The sequence below is a fragment of the Somniosus microcephalus genome, chromosome 4 (assembly GCF_052327205.1).
Source record: "Somniosus microcephalus isolate GS21.2 chromosome 4, FLI_Smic_1.0, whole genome shotgun sequence".
NCBI classification, from domain to species: Eukaryota; Metazoa; Chordata; class Chondrichthyes; order Squaliformes; family Somniosidae; genus Somniosus; species Somniosus microcephalus.
The window spans coordinates 13,446,266-13,453,163 of record NC_140990.1 but is presented as its reverse complement, the minus strand read 5'-3'; positions in this window follow the sequence as shown (position 1 = coordinate 13,453,163).

Below are 6,898 nucleotides of genomic sequence, written 5' to 3'. Positions count from 1 at the left end.
ACAGGGAGACCCCGTGAGTGTGTCAGTATTTACAGGGAGTCCGTGGGAGTGTGTCAGTATTTACAGGGAGTCCATGGGAGTGTGTCAGTATTTACAGAGAGTCCCCGGGGAGTGTGTCAGTATTTACAGGGAGTCCCCGGGAGTGTGTCAGTATTTACAGGGGGTTCCCGGGAGTGTGTCAGTATTTACAGGGAGTCCCCGGGAGTGTGTCAGTATTTACAGGGGGTTCCCGGGAGTGTGTCAGTATTTACAGGGAGTCCCCGGGAGTGTGTCAGTATTTACAGGGGGTTCCCGGGAGTGTGTCAGTATTTACAGAGAGTCCCCAGGAGTGTGTCAGTATTTACAGGGGGTCCCTGGTGAGTGTGTCAGTATTTACAGGGGGTCCCTGGTGAGTGTGTCAGTATTTACAGGGGGTCCCCGGTGAGTGTGTCAGTATTTACAGGGAGTCCCCGGGGAGTGTGTCAGTGTTTACAGGGGGTCCCCGGGGAGTGTGTCAGTGTTTACAAGGTGGTCCCCGGGAGTGTGTCAGTATTTCCAGGGAGTCCCCGGGGAGTGTGTCAGTATTTACAGGGGGTCCCCGGGAGTGTGTCAGTATTTACAGGGAGTCCCCGGGAGTGTGTCAGTATTTACAGGGAGTCCCCGGGAGTGTGTCAGTATTTACAGGGGGTCCCCGTGGAGTGTGTCGGAATTTACAGGGGGTCCTCAGGAGTGTGTCAATATTTACAGGGGGTCCCTGGTGAGTGTGTCAGTATTTACAGGGAGTCCCCGGGGAGTGTGTCAGTTTTTACAAGGGGGTCCCCGGGGAGTGCGTCAGTATATGCAGGGGGTCCCCGGGAGTGTGTCAGTATTTCTAGGGAGACCCCGGGAGTGTGTCAGTATTTGCAGGGGGTCCCCGGGGGTGTGTCAGAATTTCTAGGGAGACCCCGGGAGTGCATCAGTATTTGCAGGGGGTCCCCAGCAGTGTGTCAGTATTTACAGGGAGACCCCGTGTGTGTGTCAGTATTTACAGGGAGTCCGTGGGAGTGTGTCAGTATTTACAGGGAGCCCCCGGGAGTGTGTCAGTATTTACAGGGGGTCCCCGGGGAATGTCTCGGAATTTACAGGGGGTCCCCAGGAGTGTGTCAATATTTACAGGGGGTCCCTGGTGAGTGTGTCAGTATTTACAGGCGGTCCCCGGTGAGTGTGTCAGTATTTACAGGGAGTCCCCGGGGAGTGTGTCAGTATTTACAAGGTGGTCCCCGGGAGTGTGTCAGTATTTCCAGGGAGACCCCGGGAGTGTGTCAGTATTTACAGGGGGTCCCCGGGAGTGTGTCAGTATCTACAGGGAGTCCCCAGGAGTGTGTCAGTATTTACAGGGAGTCCCCGGTGAGTGTGTCAATATTTACAGGGAGTCCCCGGGAGTGTGTCAGTATTTACAGGGAGTCCCCGGGAGTGTGTCAGTATTTACAGGGAGTCCCCGGGAGTGTGTCAGTATTTACAGGGAGTCCCCGGGAGTGTGTCAGTATTTACAGGGAGTCCCCGGGAGTGTGTCAGTATTTACAGGGAGTCCCCGGGAGTGTGTCAGTATTTACAGGGAGTCCCCGGGAGTGTGTCAGTATTTACAGGGAGTCCCCGGGAGTGTGTCAGTATTTACAGGGAGTCCCCGGGAGTGTGTCAGTATTTACAGGGAGTCCCCGGGAGTGTGTCAGTATTTACAGGGAGTCCCCGGGAGTGTGTCAGTATTTACAGGGAGTCCCCGGGAGTGTGTCAGTATTTACAGGGAGTCCCCGGGAGTGTGTCAGTATTTACAGGGAGTCCCCGGGAGTGTGTCAGTATTTACAGGGGGTTCCCCGGGGAATGTGTCAGTGTTTACAGGGAGACCCCGTGTGTGTGTCAGTATTTACAGGGAGTCCCTGGGAGTGTGTCAGTATTTACAGGGGGTTCCCCGGGGAATGTGTCAGTGTTTACAGGGAGACCCCGTGTGTGTGTCAGTATTTACAGGGAGTCCCCAGGAGTGTGTCAGTATTTATAGGGGGTCCCCGGTGAGTGTGTTAGTATTTACAGGGAGTCCCTGGGAGTGTGTCAGTATTTACAGGGGGTCCCCTGGGAGTGTGTCAGTATTTATAGGGGGTCCCCGGGGAGTGTGTCTGTAGTTACAGGGAGTCCCTGGGAGTGTGTCAGTATTTACAGGGGGTCCCCGGGCGCGTGTAAGTATTTTCAGGGAGTCCCCGGGAGTGTGTCAGTATTTAGAGGGAGTCCCCGGGAGTGTGTCAGTATTTACAGGGAGTCCCCGGGAGGGTGTCAGTATTTAGAGGGAGTCCCCGGGTGTGTGTCAGTATTTGCAGGGAGACCCCGGGAGTGTGTCAGTATTTACAGGGAGACCCCGGGAGTGTGTCAATATTTACAGGGGGTCCCCGGGGAGTGTGTCAGTATTTACAGGGGGTCCCCGGGAGTGTGTCAGAATTTACAGGGGGTCCCTGGTGAGTGTGTCAGTATTTACAGGGGGTCCTCAGGAGTGTGTCAGTATTTACAAGGGGTCCCCGGGAGTGTGTCAGTATTTACAGGGGGTCCCCGGGGAGTGTGTCAGTAGTTACAGGGAGTCCCTGGGAGTGTGTCAGTGTTTACAGGGGGTCCCCGGGCGTGTGTAAGTATTTTCAGGGAGTCCCCGGGAGTGTGCCAGTATTTAGAGGGAGTCCCCGGGAGTGTGTCAGTATTTACAGGGGGTCCCCGGGAGTGTGTCAGTATTTATAGGGAGTCCGCGGGAGTGTGTCAGTATTTACAGGGAGTCCCCGGGAGTGTGTCAGTATTTACAGGGAGTCCCCGGGAGTGTGTCAGTATTTACAGGGGGTCCCCGGGAGTGTGTAAGTATTTTCAGGGAGTCCCCGGGAGTGAGTCAGTATTTACAGGGAGTCCCCGGGAGTGTGTCAGTATTTATAGGGGGTCCCCGGTGAGTGTGTCAGTAGTTACAGGGAGTCCCTGGGAGTGTGTCAGTATTTACAGGGGGTCCCCTGGGAGTGTGTCAGTATTTATAGGGGGTCCCCGGGGAGTGTGTCTGTAGTTACAGGGATTCCCTGGGAGTGTGTCAGTATTTACAGGGGGTCCCCGGGCGCGTGTAAGTATTTTCAGGGAGTCCCCGGGAGTGTGTCAGTATTTAGAGGGAGTCCCCGGGAGGGTGTCAGTATTTATAGGGAGTCCGCGGGTGTGTGTCAGTATTTACAGGTGGTCCTCCGGGGGTGTGCCAGTATTTACAGGGAGACCCCGGGAGTGTGTCAGTATTTACAGGGGGTCCCCGGGGAGTGTGTCAGTATTTACAGGGAGTCCCCGGGAGTGTGTCAGTATTTACAGGGAGTCCCCGTGTGTGTGTAAGTATTTACAGGGGGTCCCCGGGAGTGTGTCAGAATTTACAGGGAGTCCCCTGGAATGTGTCAGCATTTACAGGTGGTCCCCGGGGAGTGTGTCAGTATTTACAGGGGGTCCTCAAGAGTGTGTCAGTATTTACAAGGGGTCCCCAGGAGTCTGTCAGTATTTACAGGGGGTCCCCGGGGAGTGTGTCAGTAGTTACAGGGAGTCCCTGGGAGTGTGTCAGTATTTACAGGGGGTCCCCGGGCGTGTGTAAGTATTTTCAGGGCGTCCCCGGGAGTGTGCCAGTATTTAGAGGGAGTCCCCGGGAGTGTGTCACCTACTAAAGAGGGGCTACAGCAAAACCTGGACCTGCTGGAGTCGTACTGCCAGACTTGGGCCCTGACAATAAATCCCCAAAAAACCAAAGTCCTTGTGTTCCAGCAAAGATCCAAACATCAGGGACCCAAAATAAATTTCACAGTAGGAACAACCAAAATTGAACAAACCACTAACTACACATACTTGGGCTTAAAAATCAGTTCTACGGGAAACTTCAAACTGGCTGTGAATGAACTGAAAGAGAAAGCAAGAAGGGCTTTCTATGCCATCAAAAAATCAATTCAAATAGAAATCCCAATTAGCATTTGGCTCAAAATTTTCAAATCAGTAATTGAACCAATTGCACTCTATGGCAGTGAGGTATGGGGACCGCTAACTCAACAAGAATTTGCAAAATGGGACAAACACCCAATTGAGATCCTACATGCAGAATTCTGTAAAAGTATCCTCCGGACTCAAAGGAAAACAGTAAACAATGCATGCAGGGCGGAACTAGGCCAATATCCATTAATAATCACTATCCAAAAAAGAGCCACCAAATTTTGGAATCACCTACAAATGAGCAATCCCCAATGCTATCACTACGACGCCCTGAAATGCCAAGAGCTGACCATAAAGAAGAATACCCTCAGTCAACTAGTCCTGGGACTCAGTGAAGTAACTACTAACAATACTAACAATAACCAGCCCCAGGACAGTGACAGGGTAACAGAAAGAATTCGACCCAACACAATCGTCGCTAAGCAAAAGGAAAAATATCTGACATATTGGGCAGAAACAACAAAAACCCAAAGCAAACTCAATTGCTACTTGGCCCTAAACAGACAATACAACATAGCTGATTACCTGACCATGGTAAAGGATAACAAACTGAGAAGAACCTTGACAAGGTACAGACTTAGCGAACATAGCCTAGCGATCGAAAAAGGCAGACACAGGCAGACCAGGCTGCCAAGAGAGGACAGGATATGCTCTCACTGCAGTCAGGGAGTGGTGGAGACAGAGATGCACTTCCTCACAGCTTGTGGAAAATATCAGGGCATCAGGGAGAATTTCTACCAAAAATTCTCACAAATATGCCCTGATTTCAGAAATCTGAATGACAACCAAAAACTCCCATTCCTACTGGGAGAGGAGAGAAGCTGTATAACACTGGCGGCACGCTATGTTGCAGCTTGCCATGAACAGAGGGACAACCAGTAGGCTAAGAAAAGAATATATATAAACAATGCGAATGTATATTTATACACTCAGGGATATACCTGTTTATACACTGTATGAATAGAACTGCGTTTATGTGCTAGACCATAAATGTATTTTGATGCTTTGGCAACATAAGATGTAACTTATCATGCCAATAAAGCGATTTGAATTGAATTTACAGGGGGTCCCCGGGAGTGTGTCAGTATTTATAGGGAGTCCGCGGGAGTGTGTCAGTATTTATAGGGAGTCCGCGGGAGTGTGTCAGTATTTACAGGGAGTCCCCTGGAATGTGTCAGCATTTACAGGGGGTCCCCGGGGAGTGTGTCAGTATTTACAGGGGGTCCTCAGGAGTGTGTCAGTATTTACAAGGGGTCCCCGGGAGTGTGTCAGTATTTACAGGGGGTCCCCGGGGAGTGTGTCAGTAGTTACAGGGAGTCCCTGGGAGTGTGTCAGTATTTACAGGGGGTCCCCGGGCGTGTGTAAGTATTTTCAGGGAGTCCCCGGGAGTGTGCCAGTATTTAGAGGGAGTCCCCGGGAGTGTGTCAGTATTTACAGGGGGTCCCCGGGAGTGTGTCAGTATTTATAGGGAGTCCGCGGGAGTGTGTCAGTATTTACAGGGGGTCCCCGGTCAGTGTGTCAGTATTTACAGGGAGTCCCCGGGAGTGTGTCAGTATTTACAGGGAGTCCCCGGGAGTGTGTCAGTATTTACAGGGGGTTCCCGGGGAGTGTGTCAGTATTTACAGGGGGTCATAGGAGACCTCCTAGGAAGATCGACCTATTGCTCACCTCTTGGCTGCAGCACAGTAGACTATATGATTACAGACTTAGACCCATCCTCTTTCAGAGCATTCACAGTCAAACCACAAACAACACTGTCAGATCACAGTCAAATTACTATGTTCCTCAAAAAGACAGAAACAAACAACATAGAAACACAACCCAGTAAACTGTACAACACCAAAAAATCGTACAGATGGGCCAAAAACGACACGGAAAAATACCAGAAAACAATTAGCAATGCATCAACTCAAGCTCTCTTAGACACCTTTCTGGATAACATATACACTCACAATAAAGAAGGCGTAAACCGGGCAGTTAGTAAACTAAACAATATTTTTGATAATTTGGCAACAAATGCAAACTTGAAAGCTCGCAAGAACAAACCCAAAACAAAAAACTATGAAAAATGGTTTGACCGAGATTGCCATAACATGAGGAAAAAACTTAGAAAAATATCAAACCAAAAACACAGACATCCAGAAAACGAGGAACTACGCCTTACTTATTGTCAGACACTAACACAATACAGAAACACACTCAGAACCAAAAAAGAGCAATATATTAAGAATACACTCAGCTCCATGGAGGAATCCATAGATTCCAATTGTTTCTGGGAAAACTTGAAAACACTACACAAAAAACAACACGACGATTTGGCCATTCAAAATGGGGACACATGGGTAAACCACTTTGAAAAATTATACCAGAAAAACACACTAAGACCAGAGCAACACCAAATATGCAAAAAACTGGAAAAGCTAGAAATGGCCATAAAAGATAACCAAAACCCGCTGGACGCCATAATAACAGAAAAAGAACTTCTTGAAAAACTCAAGGACCTGCGACCAGGAAAAGCCTGCGGGACAGACGGCATACTAAACGAGATGATTAAACACACAGACAACAAAATGAAACTGGCTATCCTAAAACTCTTCAACTTGGTTCTGAGTGTCGGTTATTTCCCTGATATCTGGAACAAAGGACTCATAACGCCCATATACAAAAGTGGGGACAAAATCGACCCAAACAACTATCGAGGCATCTGTGTAAACAGTAACCTGGGGAAGGTATTCTGTAGCATCATAAACAAAAGACTTATAAACTTCCTTGAGGAGCACAATGTCTTGAGTAAAAGCCAAATTGGATTCCTGCCAAACTATAGAACATCCGATCATATCTTCACCCTACAGACCCTAATTGACAAACACGTTCACCATAACAAAAGCAAAATCTACGCATGCTTTGTAGATTTCCA